Genomic DNA, 26,283 nt, shown 5'->3' with positions numbered 1-26,283 from the left:
AAGTAGTTATTCAACATGAGGCACATTCCATATGACATTTTGAATCAATTTTTCTACAGTCCAAAAAATCAATTTTCTGATGAAAAAAGATGACCGTGACCTGTCGAAATTTCTCCAGATGGTCAGAAATGGAAATTTTTCAATGTTTAATTTTTTGACTGAAAATGACTATTCCATGTAAATAATCACTTTTGGAACAAAAATAAGTGTGTTTAAGTCACTTTAATGCCTGAAATTGGTCAAATTAGAAGCTTCTGAATAGGAGAAAAAGTCTGTAATAATGGCAATTTTGGTCACATTGAGGCTTTAAAAAGTAGTTATTCAACATGAGGCACATTCCAAATGACATTTTGAATCAATTTTTCTACAGTCCAAAAAATCAATTTTCTGTTGAAAAACGATCACCCGTGACCTGTCAAAATTTCTCCAGATTGTCAGAAATGGAAATTATTTAATGTTTAATTTTTTGACTGCAAATGACTATTCCATGTAAATTATCACCTTTGGAACAAAAATAGGTGTGTTTAGAGTTACTTTAATGCCTGAAATTGGTCGAAATAGAAGCTTCTGAATAGGAGAAAAAGTCTATATTAATGGCAATTTTGGTCACATTGAGGCTTTAAAAAGAAGTTATTCAACATGAGGCACATTCCAAATGACATTTTGAATCAATTTTTCTACAGTCCAAAAAATCAATTTTCTGTTGAAAAACGATGACCTGTCGAAATTTCTCCAGATGGTCAGAAATGGAAATTTTTTAATGTTTAATTTTTTGACTGCAAATGACTATTCCGTGTAAATTATCACTTTTGGAGCAAAAGTAAGTGTGCTTAGAGTCACTTTAATGCCTGAAATTGGTCGATATAGAAGCTTCTGAATAGGAGAAAAAGTCTGTAATAATGGCAATTTTGGTCACATTGAGGCTTTAAAAAGTAGTTATTCAACATGAGGCACATTCCAAATGACATTTTGCATCAATTTTTCTACAGTCCAAAAAATCAATTTTCTGATGAAAAACGATGACCCGTGACCTGTCGAAATTTCTCCAGATTGTCAGAAATGGAAATTTTTTAATGTTTAATTTTTTGACTGCAAATGACTATTCCATGTAAATTATCACTTTTGGAACACAAATAAGTGTTTTTAGAGTTACTTTAATGCCTGAAATTGGTCGAAATAGAAGCTTCTGAATAGGAGAAAAAGTCTATAATAATGGCAATTTTGGTCACATTGAGGCTTTAAAAAGAACTTATTCAACATGAGGCACATTCCAAATGACATTTTGAATCAATTTTTATACAGTCCAAAAAATCCATTTTCTGATGAAAAACGATGACCCGTGACCTGTCGAAATTTCTCCAGATGGTCAGAAATGTAAATTTTTTAATGTTTAATTTTTTGACTGCAAATAATTATTCCATGTAAATTATCACTTTTGGAACAAAAATAAGTGTATTTAGAGTTACTTTAATGCCTGAAATTGGTCGAAATAGAAGCTTCTGAATAGGAGAAAAAGTCTATAATAATGGCAATTTTGGTCACATTGAGGCTTTAAAAAGAAGTTATTCAACATGAGGCACATTCCAAATGACATTTTGAATCAATTTTTCTACAGTCCAAAAAATCAATTTTCTGATGAAAAACAATGACCCGTGACCTGTCGAAATTTCACCAGATGGTCAGAAATGTAAATTTTTTAATGTTTAATTTTTTGACTGCAAATGACTATTCCATGTAAATTATCACTTTTGGAACAAAAATAAGTGTGTTTAGAGTCACTAATGCCTGAAGGTCAAAATAGAAGCTTCTGAATAGGAGAATAAGTCTGTAATAATGGCAATTTTGGTAACATTGAGGCTTTAAAAAGTAGTTATTCAACATGAGGCACATTCCAAATGACATTTTGAATCAATTTTTCTACATTCCAAAAAATCAATTTTCTGATGAAAAACGATGACCCGTGACCTGTCGAAATTTCTCCAGATTGTCAGAAATGGAAATTTTTTAATGTTTAATTTTTTGACTGCAAATGACTATTCCATGTAAATTATCACTTTTGGAACACAAATAAGTGTTTTTAGAGTTACTTTAATGCCTGAAATTGGTCGAAATAGAAGCTTCTGAATAGGAGAAAAAGTCTATAATAATGGCAATTTTGGTCACATTGAGGCTTTAAAAAGAACTTATTCAACATGAGGCACATTCCAAATGACATTTTGAATCAATTTTTATACAGTCCAAAAAATCCATTTTCTGATGAAAAACGATGACCCGTGACCTGTCGAAATTTCTCCAGATGGTCAGAAATGTAAATTTTTTAATGTTTAATTTTTTGACTGCAAATAATTATTCCATGTAAATTATCACTTTTGGAACAAAAATAAGTGTATTTAGAGTTACTTTAATGCCTGAAATTGGTCGAAATAGAAGCTTCTGAATAGGAGAAAAAGTCTATAATAATGGCAATTTTGGTCACATTGAGGCTTTAAAAAGAAGTTATTCAACATGAGGCACATTCCAAATGACATTTTGAATCAATTTTTCTACAGTCCAAAAAATCAATTTTCTGATGAAAAACAATGACCCGTGACCTGTCGAAATTTCACCAGATGGTCAGAAATGTAAATTTTTTAATGTTTAATTTTTTGACTGCAAATGACTATTCCATGTAAATTATCACTTTTGGAACAAAAATAAGTGTGTTTAGAGTCACTAATGCCTGAAGGTCAAAATAGAAGCTTCTGAATAGGAGAATAAGTCTGTAATAATGGCAATTTTGGTCACATTGAGGCTTTAAAAAGTAGTTATTCAACATGAGGCACATTCCAAATGACATTTTGAATCAATTTTTCTACATTCCAAAAAATCAATTTTCTGATGAAAAACGATGACCCGTGACCTGTCAAAATTTCTTCAGATGGTCAGAAATTGAATTTTTTTTAATGTTTAATTTTTTGACTGCAAATGACTATTCCGTGTAAGTTATCACTTTTGGAACAAAAATAAGTGAGTTTAGAGTCACTTTAATGCCTGAAATTGGTCGAAATAGAAGCTTCTGAATAGGAGAAAAAGTCTGTAATAATGGTAATTTTGGTCACATTGAGGCTTTAAAAAGAAGTTATTCAACATGAGGCACATTCCAAATGACATTTTGAATCAATTTTTCTACAGTCCAAAAAATCAATTTTCTGATGAAAAACGATGACCCGTGACCTGTCGAAATTTCTCCAGATGGTCAGAAATGGAAATTTTTCAATGTTTAAGTTTTTTGACTGAAAATGACTATTCCATGAAAATAATCACTTTTGGAACAAAAATAAGTGTGTTTAAGTCACTTTAATGCCTGAAATTGGTCGAAATAGAAGCTTCTGAATAGGAGAAAAAGTCTATAATAATGGCAATTTTGGTCACATTGAGGCTTTAAAAAGAACTTATTCAACATGAGGCACATTCCAAATGACATTTTGAATCAATTTTTATACAGTCCAAAAAATCCATTTTCTGATGAAAAACGATGACCCGTGACCTGTCGAAATTTCTCCAGATGGTCAGAAATGTAAATTTTTTAATGTTTAATTTTTTGACTGCAAATAATTATTCCATGTAAATTATCACTTTTGGAACAAAAATAAGTGTGCTTAGAGTCACTTTAATGCCTGTAATTGGTCGAAATAGAAGCTCCTGAATAGGAGAAAAAGTCTATAATAATGGCAATTTTGGTCACATTGAGGCTTTAAAAAGAAGTTATTCAACATGAGGCACATTCCAAATGACATTTTGAGTCAATTTTTCTACAGTCCAAAAAATCAATTTTCTGATGAAAAACGATGACCCGTGACCTGTCAAAATTTCTCCAGATGGTCAGCAATGTAAATTTTTTAATGTTTAATTTTTTGACTGCAAATGACTATTCCGTGTAAATTATCACTTTTGGAGCAAAAGTAAGTGTGCTTAGAGTCACTTTAATGCCTGAAATTAGTCGAAATAGAAGCTTCTGAATAGGAGAAAAAGTCTGTAATAATGGCAATTTTGGTCACATTGAGGCTTTAAAAATTAGTTATTCAACATGAGGCACATTCCAAATGATATTTTGAGTCAATTTTTCTACAGTCCAAAAAATCAATTTTCTGATGAAAAACGATGACCCGTGACCTGTCGAAATTTCTCCAGATGGTCAGAAATGGAAATTTTTCAATGTTTAAGTTTTTTGACTGAAAATGACTATTCCATGAAAATAATCACTTTTGGAACAAAAATAAGTGTGTTTAGGGTCACTTTAATGCCTGAAATTGGTCGAAATAGAAGCTTCTGAATAGGAGAAAAAGTCTATAATAATGGCAATTTTGGTCACATTGAGGCTTTAAAAAGAACTTATTCAACATGAGGCACATTCCAAATGACATTTTGAATCAATTTTTCTACAGTCCAAAAAATCAATTTTCTGATGAAAAACGATGACCCGTGACCTGTCAAAATTTCTCCAGATGGTCAGCAATGTAAATTTTTTAATGTTTAATTTTTTGACTGCAAATGACTATTTCATGTAAATTATCACTTTTGGAACAAAAATAAGTGTGTTTAGAGTCACTAATGCCTGAAATTTGTCAAAAATGAAGCTTCTGAATATGGCAATTTTGGTCACATTGAGGCTTTAAAAAGTAGTTATTCAACATGAGGCACATTCCATATGACATTTTGAATCAATTTTTCTACAGTCCAAAAAATCAATTTTCTGATGAAAAAAGATGACCGTGACCTGTCGAAATTTCTCCAGATGGTCAGAAATGGAAATTTTTCAATGTTTAATTTTTTGACTGAAAATGACTATTCCATGTAAATAATCACTTTTGGAACAAAAATAAGTGTGTTTAAGTCACTTTAATGCCTGAAATTGGTCAAATTAGAAGCTTCTGAATAGGAGAAAAAGTCTGTAATAATGGCAATTTTGGTCACATTGAGGCTTTAAAAAGTAGTTATTCAACATGAGGCACATTCCAAATTACATTTTGAATCAATTTTTCTACAGTCCAAAAAATCAATTTTCTGTTGAAAAACGATGACCCGTGACCTGTCAAAATTTCTCCAGATTGTCAGAAATGGAAATTATTTAATGTTTAATTTTTTGACTGCAAATGACTATTCCATGTAAATTATCACCTTTGGAACAAAAATAGGTGTGTTTAGAGTTACTTTAATGCCTGAAATTGGTCGAAATAGAAGCTTCTGAATAGGAGAAAAAGTCTATATTAATGGCAATTTTGGTCACATTGAGGCTTTAAAAAGAAGTTATTCAACATGAGGCACATTCCAAATGACATTTTGAATCAATTTTTCTACAGTCCAAAAAATCAATTTTCTGTTGAAAAACGATGACCCGTGACCTGTCGAAATTTCTCCAGATGGTCAGAAATGGAAATTTTTTAATGTTTAATTTTTTGACTGCAAATGACTATTCCGTGTAAATTATCACTTTTGGAGCAAAAGTAAGTGTGCTTAGAGTCACTTTAATGCCTGAAATTAGTCGAAATAGAAGCTTCTGAATAGGAGAAAAAGTCTGTAATAATGGCAATTTTGGTCACATTGAGGCTTTAAAAATTAGTTATTCAACATGAGGCACATTCCAAATGATATTTTGAGTCAATTTTTCTACAGTCCAAAAAATCAATTTTCTGATGAAAAACGATGACCCGTGACCTGTCGAAATTTCTCCAGATGGTCAGCAATGTAAATTTTTTAATGTTTAATTTTTTGACTGCAAATGACTATTCCGTGTAAATTATCACTTTTGGAGCAAAAGTAAGTGTGCTTAGAGTCACTTTAATGCCTGAAATTACTCGAAATAGAAGCTTCTGAATAGGAGAAAAAGTCTGTAATAATGGCAATTTTGGTCACATTGAGGCTTTAAAAATTAGTTATTCAACATGAGGCACATTCCAAATGATATTTTGAGTCAATTTTTCTACAGTCCAAAAAATCAATTTTCTGATGAAAAACGATGACCCGTGACCTGTCGAAATTTCTCCAGATGGTCAGAAATGGAAATTTTTCAATGTTTAAGTTTTTTGACTGAAAATGACTATTCCATGAAAATAATCACTTTTGGAACAAAAATAAGTGTGTTTAGAGTCACTTTAATGCCTGAAATTGGTCGAAATAGAAGCTTCTGAATAGGAGAAAAAGTCTATAATAATGGCAATTTTGGTCACATTGAGGCTTTAAAAAGAACTTATTCAACATGAGGCACATTCCAAATGACATTTTGAATCAATTTTTCTACAGTTCAAAAAAAACTAATTTTCTGATGAAAAACAATGACCCGTGACCTGTCAAAATTTCTCCAGATGGTCAGCAATGTAAATTTTTTAATGTTTAATTTTTTGACTGCAAATGACTATTTCATGTAAATTATCACTTTTGGAACAAAAATAAGTGTGTTTAGAGTCACTAATGCCTGAAATTTGTCAAAAATGAAGCTTCTGAATATGGCAATTTTGGTCACATTGAGGCTTTAAAAAGTAGTTATTCAACATGAGGCACATTCCATATGACATTTTGAATCAATTTTTCTACAGTCCAAAAAATCAATTTTCTGATGAAAAAAGATGACCGTGACCTGTCGAAATTTCTCCAGATGGTCAGAAATGGAAATTTTTCAATGTTTAATTTTTTGACTGAAAATGACTATTCCATGTAAATAATCACTTTTGGAACAAAAATAAGTGTGTTTAAGTCACTTTAATGCCTGAAATTGGTCAAATTAGAAGCTTCTGAATAGGAGAAAAAGTCTGTAATAATGGCAATTTTGGTCACATTGAGGCTTTAAAAAGTAGTTATTCAACATGAGGCATATTCCAAATGACATTTTGAATCAATTTTTCTACAGTCCAAAAAATCAATTTTCTGTTGAAAAACGATGACCCGTGACCTGTCAAAATTTCTCCAGATTGTCAGAAATGGAAATTATTTAATGTTTAATTTTTTGACTGCAAATGACTATTCCATGTAAATTATCACCTTTGGAACAAAAATAGGTGTGTTTAGAGTTACTTTAATGCCTGAAATTGGTCGAAATAGAAGCTTCTGAATAGGAGAAAAAGTCTATATTAATGGCAATTTTGGTCACATTGAGGCTTTAAAAAGAAGTTATTCAACATGAGGCACATTCCAAATGACATTTTGAATCAATTTTTCTACAGTCCAAAAAATCAATTTTCTGTTGAAAAACGATGACCTGTCGAAATTTCTCCAGATGGTCAGAAATGGAAATTTTTTAATGTTTAATTTTTTGACTGCAAATGACTATTCCGTGTAAATTATCACTTTTGGAGCAAAAGTAAGTGTGCTTAGAGTCACTTTAATGCCTGAAATTGGTCGAAATAGAAGCTTCTGAATAGGAGAAAAAGTCTGTAATAATGGTAATTTTGGTCACATTGAGGCTTTAAAAAGAAGTTATTCAACATGAGGCACATTCCAAATGACATTTTGAATCAATTTTTCTACAGTCCAAAAAATCAATTTTCTGATGAAAAACGATGACCCGTGACCTGTCGAAATTTCTCCAGATGGTCAGAAATGGAAATTTTTCAATGTTTAAGTTTTTTGACTGAAAATGACTATTCCATGAAAATAATCACTTTTGGAACAAAAATAAGTGTGTTTAAGTCACTTTAATGCCTGAAATTGGTCGAAATAGAAGCTTCTGAATAGGAGAAAAAGTCTATAATAATGGCAATTTTGTCACATTGAGGCTTTAAAAAGAACTTATTCAACATGAGGCACATTCCAAATGACATTTTGAATCAATTTTTATACAGTCCAAAAAATCCATTTTCTGATGAAAAACGATGACCTGTGACCTGTCGAAATTTCTCCAGATGGTCAGAAATGTAAATTTTTTAATGTTTAATTTTTTGACTGCAAATAATTATTCCATGTAAATTATCACTTTTGGAACAAAAATAAGTGTGCTTAGAGTCACTTTAATGCCTGAAATTGGTCGAAATAGAAGCTTCTGAATAGGAGAAAAAGTCTATAATAATGGCAATTTTGGTCACATTGAGGCTTTAAAAAGAAGTTATTCAACATGAGGCACATTCCAAATGACATTTTGAGTCAATTTTTCTACAGTCCAAAAAATCAATTTTCTGATGAAAAACGATGACCCGTGACCTGTCAAAATTTCTCCAGATGGTCAGCAATGTAAATTTTTTAATGTTTAATTTTTTGACTGCAAATGACTATTCCGTGTAAATTATCACTTTTGGAGCAAAAGTAAGTGTGCTTAGAGTCACTTTAATGCCTGAAATTAGTCGAAATAGAAGCTTCTGAATAGGAGAAAAAGTCTGTAATAATGGCAATTTTGGTCACATTGAGGCTTTAAAAATTAGTTATTCAACATGAGGCACATTCCAAATGATATTTTGAGTCAATTTTTCTACAGTCCAAAAAATCAATTTTCTGATGAAAAACGATGACCCGTGACCTGTCGAAATTTCTCCAGATGGTCAGAAATGGAAATTTTTCAATGTTTAAGTTTTTTGACTGAAAATGACTATTCCATGAAAATAATCACTTTTGGAACAAAAATAAGTGTGTTTAGAGTCACTTTAATGCCTGAAATTGGTCGAAATAGAAGCTTCTGAATAGGAGAAAAAGTCTATAATAATGGCAATTTTGGTCACATTGAGGCTTTAAAAAGAACTTATTCAACATGAGGCACATTCCAAATGACATTTTGAATCAATTTTTCTACAGTCCAAAAAATCAATTTTCTGATGAAAAACGATGACCCGTGACCTGTCAAAATTTCTCCAGATGGTCAGCAATGTAAATTTTTTAATGTTTAATTTTTTGACTGCAAATGACTATTTCATGTAAATTATCACTTTTGGAACAAAAATAAGTGTGTTTAGAGTCACTAATGCCTGAAATTTGTCAAAAATGAAGCTTCTGAATATGGCAATTTTGGTCACATTGAGACTTTAAAAAGTAGTTATTCAACATGAGGCACATTCCATATGACATTTTGAATCAATTTTTCTACAGTCCAAAAAATCAATTTTCTGATGAAAAAAGATGACCGTGACCTGTCGAAATTTCTCCAGATGGTCAGAAATGGAAATTTTTCAATGTTTAATTTTTTGACTGAAAATGACTATTCCATGTAAATAATCACTTTTGGAACAAAAATAAGTGTGTTTAAGTCACTTTAATGCCTGAAATTGGTCAAATTAGAAGCTTCTGAATAGGAGAAAAAGTCTGTAATAATGGCAATTTTGGTCACATTGAGGCTTTAAAAAGTAGTTATTCAACATGAGGCACATTCCAAATTACATTTTGAATCAATTTTTCTACAGTCCAAAAAATCAATTTTCTGTTGAAAAACGATGACCCGTGACCTGTCAAAATTTCTCCAGATTGTCAGAAATGGAAATTATTTAATGTTTAATTTTTTGACTGCAAATGACTATTCCATGTAAATTATCACCTTTGGAACAAAAATAGGTGTGTTTAGAGTTACTTTAATGCCTGAAATTGGTCGAAATAGAAGCTTCTGAATAGGAGAAAAAGTCTATATTAATGGCAATTTTGGTCACATTGAGGCTTTAAAAAGAAGTTATTCAACATGAGGCACATTCCAAATGACATTTTGAATCAATTTTTCTACAGTCCAAAAAATCAATTTTCTGTTGAAAAACGATGACCCGTGACCTGTCGAAATTTCTCCAGATGGTCAGAAATGGAAATTTTTTAATGTTTAATTTTTTGACTGCAAATGACTATTCCGTGTAAATTATCACTTTTGGAGCAAAAGTAAGTGTGCTTAGAGTCACTTTAATGCCTGAAATTAGTCGAAATAGAAGCTTCTGAATAGGAGAAAAAGTCTGTAATAATGGCAATTTTGGTCACATTGAGGCTTTAAAAATTAGTTATTCAACATGAGGCACATTCCAAATGATATTTTGAGTCAATTTTTCTACAGTCCAAAAAATCAATTTTCTGATGAAAAACGATGACCCGTGACCTGTCGAAATTTCTCCAGATGGTCAGCAATGTAAATTTTTTAATGTTTAATTTTTTGACTGCAAATGACTATTCCGTGTAAATTATCACTTTTGGAGCAAAAGTAAGTGTGCTTAGAGTCACTTTAATGCCTGAAATTAGTCGAAATAGAAGCTTCTGAATAGGAGAAAAAGTCTGTAATAATGGCAATTTTGGTCACATTGAGGCTTTAAAAATTAGTTATTCAACATGAGGCACATTCCAAATGAGATTTTGAGTCAATTTTTCTACAGTCCAAAAAATCAATTTTCTGATGAAAAACGATGACCCGTGACCTGTCGAAATTTCTCCAGATGGTCAGAAATGGAAATTTTTCAATGTTTAAGTTTTTTGACTGAAAATGACTATTCCATGAAAATAATCACTTTTGGAACAAAAATAAGTGTGTTTAGAGTCACTTTAATGCCTGAAATTGGTCGAAATAGAAGCTTCTGAATAGGAGAAAAAGTCTATAATAATGGCAATTTTGGTCACATTGAGGCTTTAAAAAGAACTTATTCAACATGAGGCACATTCCAAATGACATTTTGAATCAATTTTTCTACAGTTCAAAAAAAACTAATTTTCTGATGAAAAACAATGACCCGTGACCTGTCAAAATTTCTCCAGATGGTCAGCAATGTAAATTTTTTAATGTTTAATTTTTTGACTGCAAATGACTATTTCATGTAAATTATCACTTTTGGAACAAAAATAAGTGTGTTTAGAGTCACTAATGCCTGAAATTTGTCAAAAATGAAGCTTCTGAATATGGCAATTTTGGTCACATTGAGGCTTTAAAAAGTAGTTATTCAACATGAGGCACATTCCATATGACATTTTGAATCAATTTTTCTACAGTCCAAAAAATCAATTTTCTGATGAAAAAAGATGACCGTGACCTGTCGAAATTTCTCCAGATGGTCAGAAATGGAAATTTTTCAATGTTTAATTTTTTGACTGAAAATGACTATTCCATGTAAATAATCACTTTTGGAACAAAAATAAGTGTGTTTAAGTCACTTTAATGCCTGAAATTGGTCAAATTAGAAGCTTCTGAATAGGAGAAAAAGTCTGTAATAATGGCAATTTTGGTCACATTGAGGCTTTAAAAAGTAGTTATTCAACATGAGGCACATTCCAAATGACATTTTGAATCAATATTTCTACAGTCCAAAAAATCAATTTTCTGTTGAAAAACGATGACCCGTGACCTGTCAAAATTTCTCCAGATTGTCAGAAATGGAAATTATTTAATGTTTAATTTTTTGACTGCAAATGACTATTCCATGTAAATTATCACCTTTGGAACAAAAATAGGTGTGTTTAGAGTTACTTTAATGCCTGAAATTGGTCGAAATAGAAGCTTCTGAATAGGAGAAAAAGTCTATATTAATGGCAATTTTGGTCACATTGAGGCTTTAAAAAGAAGTTATTCAACATGAGGCACATTCCAAATGACATTTTGAATCAATTTTTCTACAGTCCAAAAAATCAATTTTCTGTTGAAAAACGATGACCTGTCGAAATTTCTCCAGATGGTCAGAAATGGAAATTTTTTAATGTTTAATTTTTTGACTGCAAATGACTATTCCGTGTAAATTATCACTTTTGGAGCAAAAGTAAGTGTGCTTAGAGTCACTTTAATGCCTGAAATTGGTCGAAATAGAAGCTTCTGAATAGGAGAAAAAGTCTGTAATAATGGTAATTTTGGTCACATTGAGGCTTTAAAAAGAAGTTATTCAACATGAGGCACATTCCAAATGACATTTTGAATCAATTTTTCTACAGTCCAAAAAATCAATTTTCTGATGAAAAACGATGACCCGTGACCTGTCGAAATTTCTCCAGATGGTCAGAAATGGAAATTTTTCAATGTTTAAGTTTTTTGACTGAAAATGACTATTCCATGAAAATAATCACTTTTGGAACAAAAATAAGTGTGTTTAAGTCACTTTAATGCCTGAAATTGGTCGAAATAGAAGCTTCTGAATAGGAGAAAAAGTCTATAATAATGGCAATTTTGGTCACATTGAGGCTTTAAAAAGAACTTATTCAACATGAGGCACATTCCAAATGACATTTTGAATCAATTTTTATACAGTCCAAAAAATCCATTTTCTGATGAAAAACGATGACCCGTGACCTGTCGAAATTTCTCCAGATGGTCAGAAATTTAAATTTTTTAATGTTTAATTTTTTGACTGCAAATAATTATTCCATGTAAATTATCACTTTTGGAACAAAAATAAGTGTGCTTAGAGTCACTTTAATGCCTGAAATTGGTCGAAATAGAAGCTTCTGAATAGGAGAAAAAGTCTATAATAATGGCAATTTTGGTCACATTGAGGCTTTAAAAAGAAGTTATTCAACATGAGGCACATTCCAAATGACATTTTGAATCAATTTTTCTACAGTCCAAAAAATCAATTTTCTGATGAAAAACGATGACCCGTGACCTGTCGAAATTTCTCCAGATGGTCAGCAATGTAAATTTTTTAATGTTTAATTTTTTGACTGCAAATGACTATTCCATGTAAATTATCACTTTTGGAACAAAAATAAGTGTGTTTAGAGTTACTTTAATGCCTGAAATTGGTCGAAATAGAAGCTTCTGAATAGGAGAAAAAGTCTATATTAATGGCAATTTTGGTCACATTGAGGCTTTAAAAAGAAGTTATTCAACATGAGGCACATTCCAAATGACATTTTAAATCAATTTTTCTACAGTCCAAAAAATCAATTTTCTGTTGAAAAACGATGACCCGTGACCTGTCGAAATTTCTCCAGATGGTCAGAAATGGAAATTTTTTAATGTTTAATTTTTTGACTGCAAATGACTATTCCGTGTAAATTATCACTTTTGGAGCAAAAGTAAGTGTGCTTAGAGTCACTTTAATGCCTGAAATTAGTCGAAATAGAAGCTTCTGAATAGGAGAAAAAGTCTGTAATAATGGCAATTTTGGTCACATTGAGGCTTTAAAAATTAGTTATTCACCATGAGGCACATTCCAAATGATATTTTGAGTCAATTTTTCTACAGTCCAAAAAATCAATTTTCTGATGAAAAACGATGACCCGTGACCTGTCAAAATTTCTCCAGATGGTCAGCAATGTAAATTTTTTAATGTTTAATTTTTTGACTGCAAATGACTATTCCGTGTAAATTATCACTTTTGGAGCAAAAGTAAGTGTGCTTAGAGTCACTTTAATGCCTGAAATTAGTCGAAATAGAAGCTTCTGAATAGGAGAAAAAGTCTGTAATAATGGCAATTTTGGTCACATTGAGGCTTTAAAAATTAGTTATTCAACATGAGGCACATTCCAAATGACATTTTGAATCAATTTTTCTACAGCCAAAAAAATCAATTTTCTGATGAAAAACGATGACCCGTGACCTGTCGAAATTTCTCCAGATGGTCAGGAATGGAAATTTTTTAATGTTTAATTTTTTGACTGCAAATGACTATTCCGTGTAATTTATCACTTTTGGAAGAAAAATAAGTGTGTTTAAGTCACTTTAATGCCTGAAATTGGTCGAAATAGAAGCTTCTGAATAGGAGAAAAAGTCTGTAATAATGGCAATTTTGGTCACATTGAGGCTTTAAAAAGTAGTTATTCAACATGAGGCACATTCCAAATGACATTTTGCATCAATTTTTCTACAGTCCAAAAAATCAATTTTCTGATGAAAAACGATGACCCGTGACCTGTCGAAATTTCTCCAGATTGTCAGAAATGGAAATTTTTTAATGTTTAATTTTTTGACTGCAAATGACTATTCCATGTAAATTATCACTTTTGGAACACAAATAAGTGTTTTTAGAGTTACTTTAATGCCTGAAATTGGTCGAAATAGAAGCTTCTGAATAGGAGAAAAAGTCTATAATAATGGCAATTTTGGTCACATTGAGGCTTTAAAAAGAAGTTATTCAACATGAGGCACATTCCAAATGACATTTTGAATCAATTTTTCTACAGTCCAAAAAATCAATTTTCTGATGAAAAACAATGACCCGTGACCTGTCGAAATTTCACCAGATGGTCAGAAATGTAAATTTTTTAATGTTTAATTTTTTGACTGCAAATGACTATTCCATGTAAATTATCACTTTTGGAACAAAAATAAGTGTGTTTAGAGTCACTAATGCCTGAAGGTCAAAATAGAAGCTTCTGAATAGGAGAATAAGTCTGTAATAATGGCAATTTTGGTCACATTGAGGCTTTAAAAAGTAGTTATTCAACATGAGGCACATTCCAAATGACATTTTGAATCAATTTTTCTACATTCCAAAAAATCAATTTTCTGATGAAAAACGATGACCCGTGACCTGTCAAAATTTCTTCAGATGGTCAGAAATTGAATTTTTTTTAATGTTTAATTTTTTGACTGCAAATGACTATTCCGTGTAAGTTATCACTTTTGGAACAAAAATAAGTGAGTTTAGAGTCACTTTAATGCCTGAAATTGGTCGAAATAGAAGCTTCTGAATAGGAGAAAAAGTCTGTAATAATGGTAATTTTGGTCACATTGAGGCTTTAAAAAGAAGTTATTCAACATGAGGCACATTCCAAATGACATTTTGAATCAATTTTTCTACAGTCCAAAAAATCAATTTTCTGATGAAAAACGATGACCCGTGACCTGTCGAAATTTCTCCAGATGGTCAGAAATGGAAATTTTTCAATGTTTAAGTTTTTTGACTGAAAATGACTATTCCATGAAAATAATCACTTTTGGAACAAAAATGAGTGTGTTTAAGTCACTTTAATGCCTGAAATTGGTCGAAATAGAAGCTTCTGAATAGGAGAAAAAGTCTATAATAATGGCAATTTTGGTCACATTGAGGCTTTAAAAAGAACTTATTCAACATGAGGCACATTCCAAATGACATTTTGAATCAATTTTTATACAGTCCAAAAAATCCATTTTCTGATGAAAAACGATGACCCGTGACCTGTCGAAATTTCTCCAGAGGGTCAGAAATGTAAATTTTTTAATGTTTAATTTTTTGACTGCAAATAATTATTCCATGTAAATTATCACTTTTGGAACAAAAATAAGTGTGCTTAGAGTCACTTTAATGCCTGAAATTGGTCGAAATAGAAGCTTCTGAATAGGAGAAAAAGTCTATAATAATGGCAATTTTGGTCACATTGAGGCTTTAAAAAGAAGTTATTCAACATGAGGCACATTCCAAATGACATTTTGAATCAATTTTTCTACAGTCCAAAAAATCAATTTTCTGATGAAAAACGATGACCCGTGACCTGTCGAAATTTCTCCAGATGGTCAGCAATGTAAATTTTTTAATGTTTAATTTTTTGACTGCAAATGACTATTCCATGTAAATTATCACTTTTGGAACAAAAATAAGTGTGTTTAGAGTCACTAATGCCTGAAATTTGTCAAAAATGAAGCTTCTGAATATGAGAATAAGTCTGTAATAATGGCAATTTTGGTCACATTGAGGCTTTAAAAAGTAGTTATTCAACATGAGGCACATTCCAAATGACATTTTCAATCAATTTTTCTACAGTCCAAAAAATCAATTTTCGGATGAAAAACGGTGACCCGTGACCTGTCAAAATTTCTCCAGATGGTCAGAAATGGAAATTTTTTAATGTTTAATTTTTTGACTGCAAATGACTATTCCGTGTAAGTTATCACTTTTGGAACAAAAATAAGTGAGTTTAGAGTCACTTTAATGCCTGAAATTGGTCGAAATAGAAGCTTCTGAATAGGAGAAAAAGTCTGTAATAATGGTAATTTTGGTCACATTGAGGCTTTAAAAAGAAGTTATTCAACATGAGGCACATTCCAAATGACATTTTGAATCAATTTTTCTACAGTCCAAAAAATCAATTTTCTGATGAAAAACGATGACCCGTGACCTGTCGAAATTTCTCCAGATGGTCAGAAATGGAAATTTTTCAATGTTTAAGTTTTTTGACTGAAAATGACTATTCCATGAAAATAATCACTTTTGGAACAAAAATAAGTGTGTTTAAGTCACTTTAATGCCTGAAATTGGTCGAAATAGAAGCTTCTGAATACGAGAAAAAGTCTATAATAATGGCAATTTTGGTCACATTGAGGCTTTAAAAAGAACTTATTCAACATGAGGCACATTCCAAATGACATTTTGAATCAATTTTTCTACAGTCCAAAAAATCAATTTTCTGATGAAAAACGATGACCCGTGACCTGTCGAAATTTCTCCAGATGGTCAGAAATGGAAATTTTTCAATGTTTAAGTTTTTTGACTGAAAATGACTATTCCATGAAAATAATCACTTTTGGAACAAAAATAAGTGTGTTTAGAGTCACTTTAATGCCTGAAATTGGTCGAAATAGAAGCTTCTGAATAGGAGAAAAAGTCTATAATAATGGCAATTTTGGTCACATTGAGGCTTTAAAAAGAAGTTATTCAACATGAGGCACATTCCAAATGACATTTTGAATCAATTTTTCTACAGTCCAAAAAATCAATTTTCTGATGAAAAACGATGACCCGTGACCTGTCGAAATTTCTCCAGATGGTCAGAAATGGACATTTTTTAATGTTTAATTTTTTGACTGCAAATGACTATTCCGTGTAAATTATCACTTTTGGAACAAAAATAAGTGTGTTTAGAGTCACTTTAATGCCTGAAATTGGTCGAAATAGAAGCTTCTGAATAGGAGAAAAAGTCTATAATAATGGCAATTTTGGTCACATTGAGGCTTTAACCCCTTCCATGCTCATGACGGAACGGTTCCGTCATGAGCGTCGGTTGAGCTGTGCTCATGACGAAACCGTTCCGTCATGAGCCCGCCCGCGCAAGAAACGGTCAGCACCGCGGCGGAATTTGCGCCGCATGGAAGGGGTTAAAAAGAAGTTATTCAACATGAGGCTCATTCCAAATGACATTTTGAATCAATTTTTCTACAGTCCAAAAAATCAATTTTCTGATGAAAAACGATTACCCGTGACCTGTCGAAATTTCTCCAGATTGTCAGAAATGGAAATTATTTAATGTTTAATTTTTTGACTGCAAATGACTATTTCATGTAAATTATCACCTTTGGAACAAAAATAGGTGTGTTTAGAGATACTTTAATGCCTGAAATTGGTCGAAATAGAAGCTTCTGAATAGGAGAAAAAGTCTATATTAATGGCAATTTTGGTCACATTGAGGCTTTAAAAAGAAGTTATTCAACATGAGGCACATTCCAAATGACATTTTGAATCAATTTTTCTACAGTCCAAAAAATCAATTTTCTGATGAAAAACAATGACCCGTGACCTGTCGAAATTCCTCCAGATGGTCAGAAATGGAAATTTTTTAATGTTTAATTTTTTGACTGCAAATGACTATTCCGTGTAAATTATCACTTTTGGAGCAAAAGTAAGTGTGCTTAGAGTCACTTTAATGCCTGAAATTAGTCAAAATAGAAGCTTCTGAATAGGAGAAAAAGTCTGTAATAATGGCAATTTTGGTCACATTGAGGCTTTAAAAATTAGTTATTCAACATGAGGCACATTCCAAATGATATTTTGAGTCAATTTTCTACAGTTAAAAAAATCAATTTTCTGATGAAAAACGATGACCCGTGACCTGTCGAAATTTCTCCAGATGGTCAGCAATGTAAATTTTTTAATGTTTAATTTTTTGACTGCAAATGACTATTCCATGTAAATTATCACTTTTGGAACAAAAATAAGTGTGTTTAGAGTCACTAATGCCTGAAATTTGTCAAAAATGAAGCTTCTGAATATGAGAATAAGTCTGTAATAATGGCAATTTTGGTCACATTGAGGCTTTAAAAAGTAGTTATTCAACATGAGGCACATTCCAAATGACATTTTGAATCAATTTTTCTACAGTCCAAAAAATCAATTTTCTGACGAAAAACGATGACCCGACCTGTCGAAATTTCTCCAGATGGTCAGAAATGGAAATTTTTTAATGTTTAATTTTTTGACTGCAAATGACTATTCCGTGTAAGTTATCACTTTTGGAACAAAAATAAGTGTGTTTAGAGTCACTTTAATGCCTGAAATTGGTCGAAATAGAAGCTTCTGAATAGGAGAAAAAGTCTGTAATAATGGCAATTTTGGTCACATTGAGGCTTTAAAAAGAAGTTATTCAACATGAGGCACATTCCAAATGACATTTTGAATCAATTTTTCTACAGTCCAAAAAATCAATTTTCTGATGAAAAACGATGACCCGTGACCTGTCGAAATTTCTCCAGATGGTCAGAAATGGAAATTTTTTAATATTTAATTTTTTGACTGCAAATGACTATTCCGTGTAAATTATCACTTTTGGGACAAAAATAAGTGTGTTTAGAGTCACTTTAATGCCTGAAATTGGTCGAAATAGAAGCTTCTGAATAGGAGAAAAAGTCTATAATAATGGCAATTTTGGTCACATTGAGGCTTTAAAAAGAAGTTATTCAACATGAGGCACATTCCAAATGACATTTTGAATCAATTTTTCTACAGTCCAAAAAATAAATTTTCTGATGAAAAACGATGACCCGTGACCTGTCGAAATTTCTCCAGATGGTCAGAAATGGAAATTTTTCAATGTTTACGTTTTTTGACTGAAAATGACTATTCCATGAAAATAATCACTTTTGGAACAAAAATAAGTGTGCTTAGAGTCACTTTAATGCCTGAAATTAGTCAAAATAGAAGCTTCTGAATAGGAGAAAAAGTCTGTAATAATGGCAATTTTGGTCACATTGAGGCTTTAAAAATTAGTTATTCAACATGAGGCACATTCCAAATGATATTTTGAGTCAATTTTTCTACAGTCAAAAAAATCAATTTTCTGATGAAAAACGATGACCCGTGACCTGTCGAAATTTCTCCAGAGGGTCAGCAATGTAAATTTTTTAATGTTTAATTTTTTGACTGCAAATGACTATTCCATGTAAATTATCACTTTTGGAACAAAAATAAGTGTGTTTAGAGTCACTAATGCCTGAAATTTGTCAAAAATGAAGCTTCTGAATATGAGAATAAGTCTGTAATAATGGCAATTTTGGTCACATTGAGGCTTTAAAAAGTAGTTATTCAACATGAGGCACATTCCAAATGACATTTTGAATCAATTTTTCTACAGTCCAAAAAATCAATTTTCTGATGAAAAACGATGACCCGTGACCTGTCGAAATTTCTCCAGATGGTCAGAAATGGAAATTTTTCAATGTTTACGTTTTTTGACTGAAAATGACTATTCCATGAAAATAATCACTTTTGGAACAAAAATAAGTGTGCTTAGAGTCACTTTAATGCCTGAAATTAGTCAAAATAGAAGCTTCTGAATAGGAGAAAAAGTCTGTAATAATGGCAATTTTGGTCACATTGAGGCTTTAAAAATTAGTTATTCAACATGAGGCACATTCCAAATGATATTTTGAGTCAATTTTTCTACAGTCAAAAAAATCAATTTTCTGATGAAAAACGATGACCCGTGACCTGTCGAAATTTCTCCAGATGGTCAGCAATGTAAATTTTTTAATGTTTAATTTTTTGACTGCAAATGACTATTCCATGTAAATTATCACTTTTGGAACAAAAATAAGTGTGTTTAGAGTCACTAATGCCTGAAATTTGTCAAAAATGAAGCTTCTGAATATGAGAATAAGTCTGTAATAATGGCAATTTTGGTCACATTGAGGCTTTAAAAAGTAGTTATTCAACATGAGGCACATTCCAAATGACATTTTGAATCAATTTTTCTACAGTCCAAAAAATCAATTTTCTGATGAAAAACGATGACCCGTGACCTGTCGAAATTTCTCCAGATGGTCAGAAATGGAAATTTTTCAATGTTTAAGTTTTTTGACTGAAAATGACTATTCCATGAAAATAATCACTTTTGGAACAAAAATAAGTGTGTTTAGAGTCACTTTAATGCCTGAAATTGGTCGAAATAGAAGCTTCTGAATAGGAGAAAAAGTCTATAATAATGGCAATTTTGGTCACATTGAGGCTTTAAAAAGAAGTTATTCAACATGAGGCACATTCCAAATGACATTTTGAATCAATTTTTCTACAGTCCAAAAAATCAATTTTCTGATGAAAAACGATGACCCGTGACCTGTCGAAATTTCTCCAGATGGTCAGAAATGGACATTTTTTAATGTTTAATTTTTTGACTGCAAATGACTATTCCGTGTAAATTATCACTTTTGGAACAAAAATAAGTGTGTTTAGAGTCACTTTAATGCCTGAAATTGGTCGAAATAGAAGCTTCTGAATAGGAGAAAAAGTCTATAATAATGGCAATTTTGGTCACATTGAGGCTTTAACCCCTTCCATGCTCATGACGGAACGGTTCCGTCATGAGCGTCGGTTGAGCTGTGCTCATGACGGAACCGTTCCGTCATGAGCCCGCCCGCGCAAGAAACGGTCAGCACCGCGGCGGAATTTGCGCCGCATGGAAGGGGTTAAAAAGAAGTTATTCAACATGAGGCACATTCCAAATGACATTTTGAATCAATTTTTCTACAGTCCAAAAAATCAATTTTCTGATGAAAAACGATGACCCGTGACCTGTCGAAATTTCTCCAGATTGTCAGAAATGGAAATTATTTAATGTTTAATTTTTTGACTGCAAATGACTATTTCATGTAAATTATCACCTTTGGAACAAAAATAGGTGTGTTTAGAGTTACTTTAATGCCTGAAATTGGTCGAAATAGAAGCTTCTGAATAGGAGAAAAAGTCTATATTAATGGCAATTTTGGTCACATTGAGGCTTTAAAAAGAAGTTATTCAACATGAGGCACATTCCAAATGACATTTTGAATCAATTTTTCTACAGTCCAAAAAATCAATTTTCTGATGAAAAACAATGACCCGTGACCTGTCGAAATTCCTCCAGATGGTCAGAAATGGAAATTTTTTAATGTTTAATTTTTTGACTGCAAATGACTATTCCGTGTAAATTATCACTTTTGGAGCAAAAGTAAGTGTGCTTAGAGTCACTTTAATGCCTGAAATTAGTCAAAATAGAAGCTTCTGAATAGGAGAAAAAGTCTGTAATAATGGCAATTTTGGTCACATTGAGGCTTTAAAAATTAGTTATTCAACATGAGGCACATTCCAAATGATATTTTGAGTCAATTTTTCTACAGTCAAAAAAATCAATTTTCTGATGAAAAACGATGACCAGTGACCTGTCGAAATTTCTCCAGATGGTCAGCAATGTAAATTTTTTAATGTTTAATTTTTTGACTGCAAATGACTATTCCATGTAAATTATCACTTTTGGAACAAAAATAAGTGTGTTTAGAGTCACTAATGCCTGAAATTTGTCAAAAATGAAGCTTCTGAATATGAGAATAAGTCTGTAATAATGGCAATTTTGGTCACATTGAGGCTTTAAAAAGTAGTTATTCAACATGAGGCACATTCCAAATGACATTTTGAATCAATTTTTCTACAGTCCAAAAAATAAATTTTCTGATGAAAAACGATGACCCGTGACCTGTCGAAATTTCTCCAGATGGTCAGAAATGGAAATTTTTCAATGTTTAATTTTTTGACTGCAAATGACTATTCCGTGTAAATTATCACTTTTGGCACAAAAATAAGTGTGTTTAGAGTCACTTTAATGCCTGAAATTGGTCGAAATAGAAGCTTCTGAATAGGAGAAAAAGTCTATAATAATGGCAATTTTGGTCACATTGAGGCTTTAAAAAGAAGTTATTCAACATGAGGCACATTCCAAATGACATTTTGAATCAATTTTTCTACAGTCCAAAAAATAAATTTTCTGATGAAAAACGATGACCCGTGACCTGTCGAAATTTCTCCAGATGGTCAGAAATGGAAATTTTTCAATGTTTAATTTTTTGACTGAAAATGACTATTCCATGTAAATAATCACTTTTGGAACAAAAATAAGTGTGTTTAAGTCACTTTAATGCCTGAAATTGGTCAAAATAGAAGCTTCTGAATAGGAGAAAAAGTCTGTAATAATGGCAATTTTGGTCACATTGAGGCTTTAAAAAGTAGTTATTCAACATGAGGCACATTCCAAATGACATTTTGAATCAATTTTTCTACAGTCCAAAAAATCAATTTTCTGTTGAAAAACGATGACCCGTGACCTGTCAAAATTTCTCCAGATTGTCAGAAATGGAAATTATTTAATGTTTAATTTTTTGACTGCAAATGACTATTCCATGTAAATTATCACCTTTGGAACAAAAATAGGTGTGTTTAGAGTTACTTTAATGCCTGAAATTGGTCGAAATAGAAGCTTCTGAATAGGAGAAAAAGTCTATATTAATGGCAATTTTGGTCACATTGAGGCTTTAAAAAGAAGTTATTCAACATGAGGCACATTCCAAATGACATTTTGAATCAATTTTTCTACAGTCCAAAAAATCAATTTTCTGATGAAAAACAATGACCCGTGACCTGTCGAAATTTCTCCAGATGGTCAGAAATGGAAATTTTTTAATGTTTAATTTTTTGACTGCAAATGACTATTCCGTGTAAATTATCACTTTTGGAGCAAAAGTAAGTGTGCTTAGAGTCACTTTAATGCCTGAAATTAGTCGAAATAGAAGCTTCTGAATAGGAGAAAAAGTCTGTAATAATGGCAATTTTGGTCACATTGAGGCTTTAAAAATTAGTTATTCAACATGAGGCACATTCCAAATGATATTTTGAGTCAATTTTTCTACAGTCCAAAAAATCAATTTTCTGATGAAAAACGATGACCCGTGACCTGTCGAAATTTCTCCAGATGGTCAGCAATGTAAATTTTTTAATGTTTAATTTTTTGACTGCAAATGACTATTCCATGTAAATTATCACTTTTGGAACAAAAATAAGTGTGTTTAGAGTCACTAATGCCTGAAATTTGTCAAAAATGAAGCTTCTGAATATGAGAATAAGTCTGTAATAATGGCAATTTTGGTCACATTGAGGCTTTAAAAAGTAGTTATTCAACATGAGGCACATTCCAAATGACATTTTGAATCAATTTTTCTACAGTCCAAAAAATCAATTTTCTGATGAAAAACGATGACCCGTGACCTGTTGAAATTTCTCCAGATGGTGAGAAATGGAAATTTTTTAATGTTTAATTTTTTGACTGCAAATGACTAGTCCGTGTAAGTTATCACTTTTGGAACAAAAATAAGTGTGTTTAGAGTCACTTTAATGCCTGAAATTGGTTGAAATAGAAGCTTCTGAATAGGAGAAAAAGTCTGTAATAATGGCAATTTTGGTCACATTGAGGCTTTAAAAAGAAGTTATTCAACATGAGGCACATTCCAAATGACATTTTGAATCAATTTTTCTACAGTCCAAAAAATCAATTTTCTGATGAAAAACAATGACCCGTGACCTGTCGAAATTCCTCCAGATGGTCAGAAATGGAAATTTTTTAATGTTTAATTTTTTGACTGCAAATGACTATTCCGTGTAAATTATCACTTTTGGAGCAAAAGTAAGTGTGCTTAGAGTCACTTTAATGCCTGAAATTAGTCAAAATAGAAGCTTCTGAATAGGAGAAAAAGTCTGTAATAATGGCAATTTTGGTCACATTGAGGCTTTAAAAATTAGTTATTCAACATGAGGCACATTCCAAATGATATTTTGAGTCAATTTTTCTACAGTCAAAAAAATCAATTTTCTGATGAAAAACGATGACCCGTGACCTGTCGAAATTTCTCCAGATGGTCAGCAATGTAAATTTTTTAATGTTTAATTTTTTGACTGCAAATGACTATTCCATGTAAATTATCACTTTTGGAACAAAAATAAGTGTGTTTAGAGTCACTAATGCCTGAAATTTGTCAAAAATGAAGCTTCTGAATATGAGAATAAGTCTGTAATAATGGCAATTTTGGTCACATTGAGGCTTTAAAAAGTAGTTATTCAACATGAGGCACATTCCAAATGACATTTTGAATCAATTTTTCTACAGTCCAAAAAATCAATTTTCTGATGAAAAACGATGACCCGTGACCTGTCGAAATTTCTCCAGATGGTCAGAAATGGAAATTTTTTAATGTTTAATTTTTTGACTGCAAATGACTATTCCGTGTAAGTTATCACTTTTGGAACAAAAATAAGTGTGTTTAGAGTCACTTTAATGCCTGAAATTGGTCGAAATAGAAGCTTCTGAATAGGAGAAAAAGTCTATAATAATGGCAATTTTGGTCACATTGAGGCTTTAAAAAGAAGTTATTCAACATGAGGCACATTCCAAATGACATTTTGAATCAATTTTTCTACAGTCCAAAAAATACATTTTCTGATGAAAAACGATGACCCGTGACCTGTCGAAATTTCTCCAGATGGTCAGAAATGGAAATTTTTCAATGTTTAATTTTTTGACTGAAAATGACTATTCCATGTAAATAATCACTTTTGGAACAAAAATAAGTGTGTTTAAGTCACTTTAATGCCTGAAATTGGTCAAAATAGAAGCTTCTGAATAGGAGAAAAAGTCTGTAATAATGGCAATTTTGGTCACATTGAGGCTTTAAAAAGTAGTTATTCAACATGAGGCACATTCCAAATGACATTTTGAATCAATTTTTCTACAGTCCAAAAAATCAATTTTCTGTTGAAAAACGATGACCCGTGACCTGTCAAAATTTCTCCAGATTGTCAGAAATGGAAATTATTTAATGTTTAATTTTTTGACTGCAAATGACTATTCCATGTAAATTATCACCTTTGGAACAAAAATAGGTGTGTTTAGAGTTACTTTAATGCCTGAAATTGATCGAAATAGAAGCTTCTGAATAGGAGAAAAAGTCTATATTAATGGCAATTTTGGTCACATTGAGGCTTTAAAAAGAAGTTATTCAACATGAGGCACATTCCAAATGACATTTTGAATCAATTTTTCTACAGTCCAAAAAATCAATTTTCTGATGAAAAACAATGACCCGTGACCTGTCGAAATTTCTCCAGATGGTCAGAAATGGAAATTTTTTAATGTTTAATTTTTTGACTGCAAATGACTATTCCGTGTAAATTATCACTTTTGGAGCAAAAGTAAGTGTGCTTAGAGTCACTTTAATGCCTGAAATTAGTCGAAATAGAAGCTTCTGAATAGGAGAAAAAGTCTGTAATAATGGCAATTTTGGTCACATTGAGGCTTTAAAAATTAGTTATTCAACATGAGGCACATTCCAAATGATATTTTGAGTTAATTTTTCTACAGTCCAAAAAATCAATTTTCTGATGAAAAACGATGACCCGTGACCTGTCGAAATTTCTCCAGATGGTCAGCAATGTAAATTTTTTAATGTTTAATTTTTTGACTGCAAATGACTATTCCATGTAAATTATCACTTTTGGAACAAAAATAAGTGTGTTTAGAGTCACTAATGCCTGAAATTTGTCAAAAATGAAGCTTCTGAATATGAGAATAAGTCTGTAATAATGGCAATTTTGGTCACATTGAGGCTTTAAAAAGTAGTTATTCAACATGAGGCACATTCCAAATGACATTTTGAATCAATTTTTCTACAGTCCAAAAAATCAATTTTCTGATGAAAAACGATGACCCGTGACCTGTTGAAATTTCTCCAGATGGTGAGAAATGGAAATTTTTTAATGTTTAATTTTTTGACTGCAAATGACTAGTCCGTGTAAGTTATCACTTTTGGAACAAAAATAAGTGTGTTTAGAGTCACTTTAATGCCTGAAATTGGTCGAAATAGAAGCTTCTGAATAGGAGAAAAAGTCTGTAATAATGGCAATTTTGGTCACATTGAGGCTTTAAAAAGAAGTTATTCAACATGAGGCACATTCCAAATGACATTTTGAATCAATTTTTCTACAGTCCAAAAAATCAATTTTCTGATGAAAAACAATGACCCGTGACCTGTCGAAATTCCTCCAGATGGTCAGAAATGGAAATTTTTTAATGTTTAATTTTTTGACTGCAAATGACTATTCTGTGTAAATTATCACTTTTGGAGCAAAAGTAAGTGTGCTTAGAGTCACTTTAATGCCTGAAATTAGTCAAAATAGAAGCTTCTGAATAGGAGAAAAAGTCTGTAATAATGGCAATTTTGGTCACATTGAGGCTTTAAAAATTAGTTATTCAACATGAGGCACATTCCAAATGATATTTTGAGTCAATTTTTCTACAGTCAAAAAAATCAATTTTCTGATGAAAAACGATGACCCGTGACCTGTCGAAATTTCTCCAGATGGTCAGCAATGTAAATTTTTTAATGTTTAATTTTTTGACTGC

This window comes from Triturus cristatus, chromosome 9 (genome assembly GCF_964204655.1).
Source record: "Triturus cristatus chromosome 9, aTriCri1.1, whole genome shotgun sequence".
NCBI classification, from domain to species: domain Eukaryota; kingdom Metazoa; phylum Chordata; class Amphibia; order Caudata; family Salamandridae; genus Triturus; species Triturus cristatus.
Note: the sequence above shows the minus strand (reverse complement) of the source record.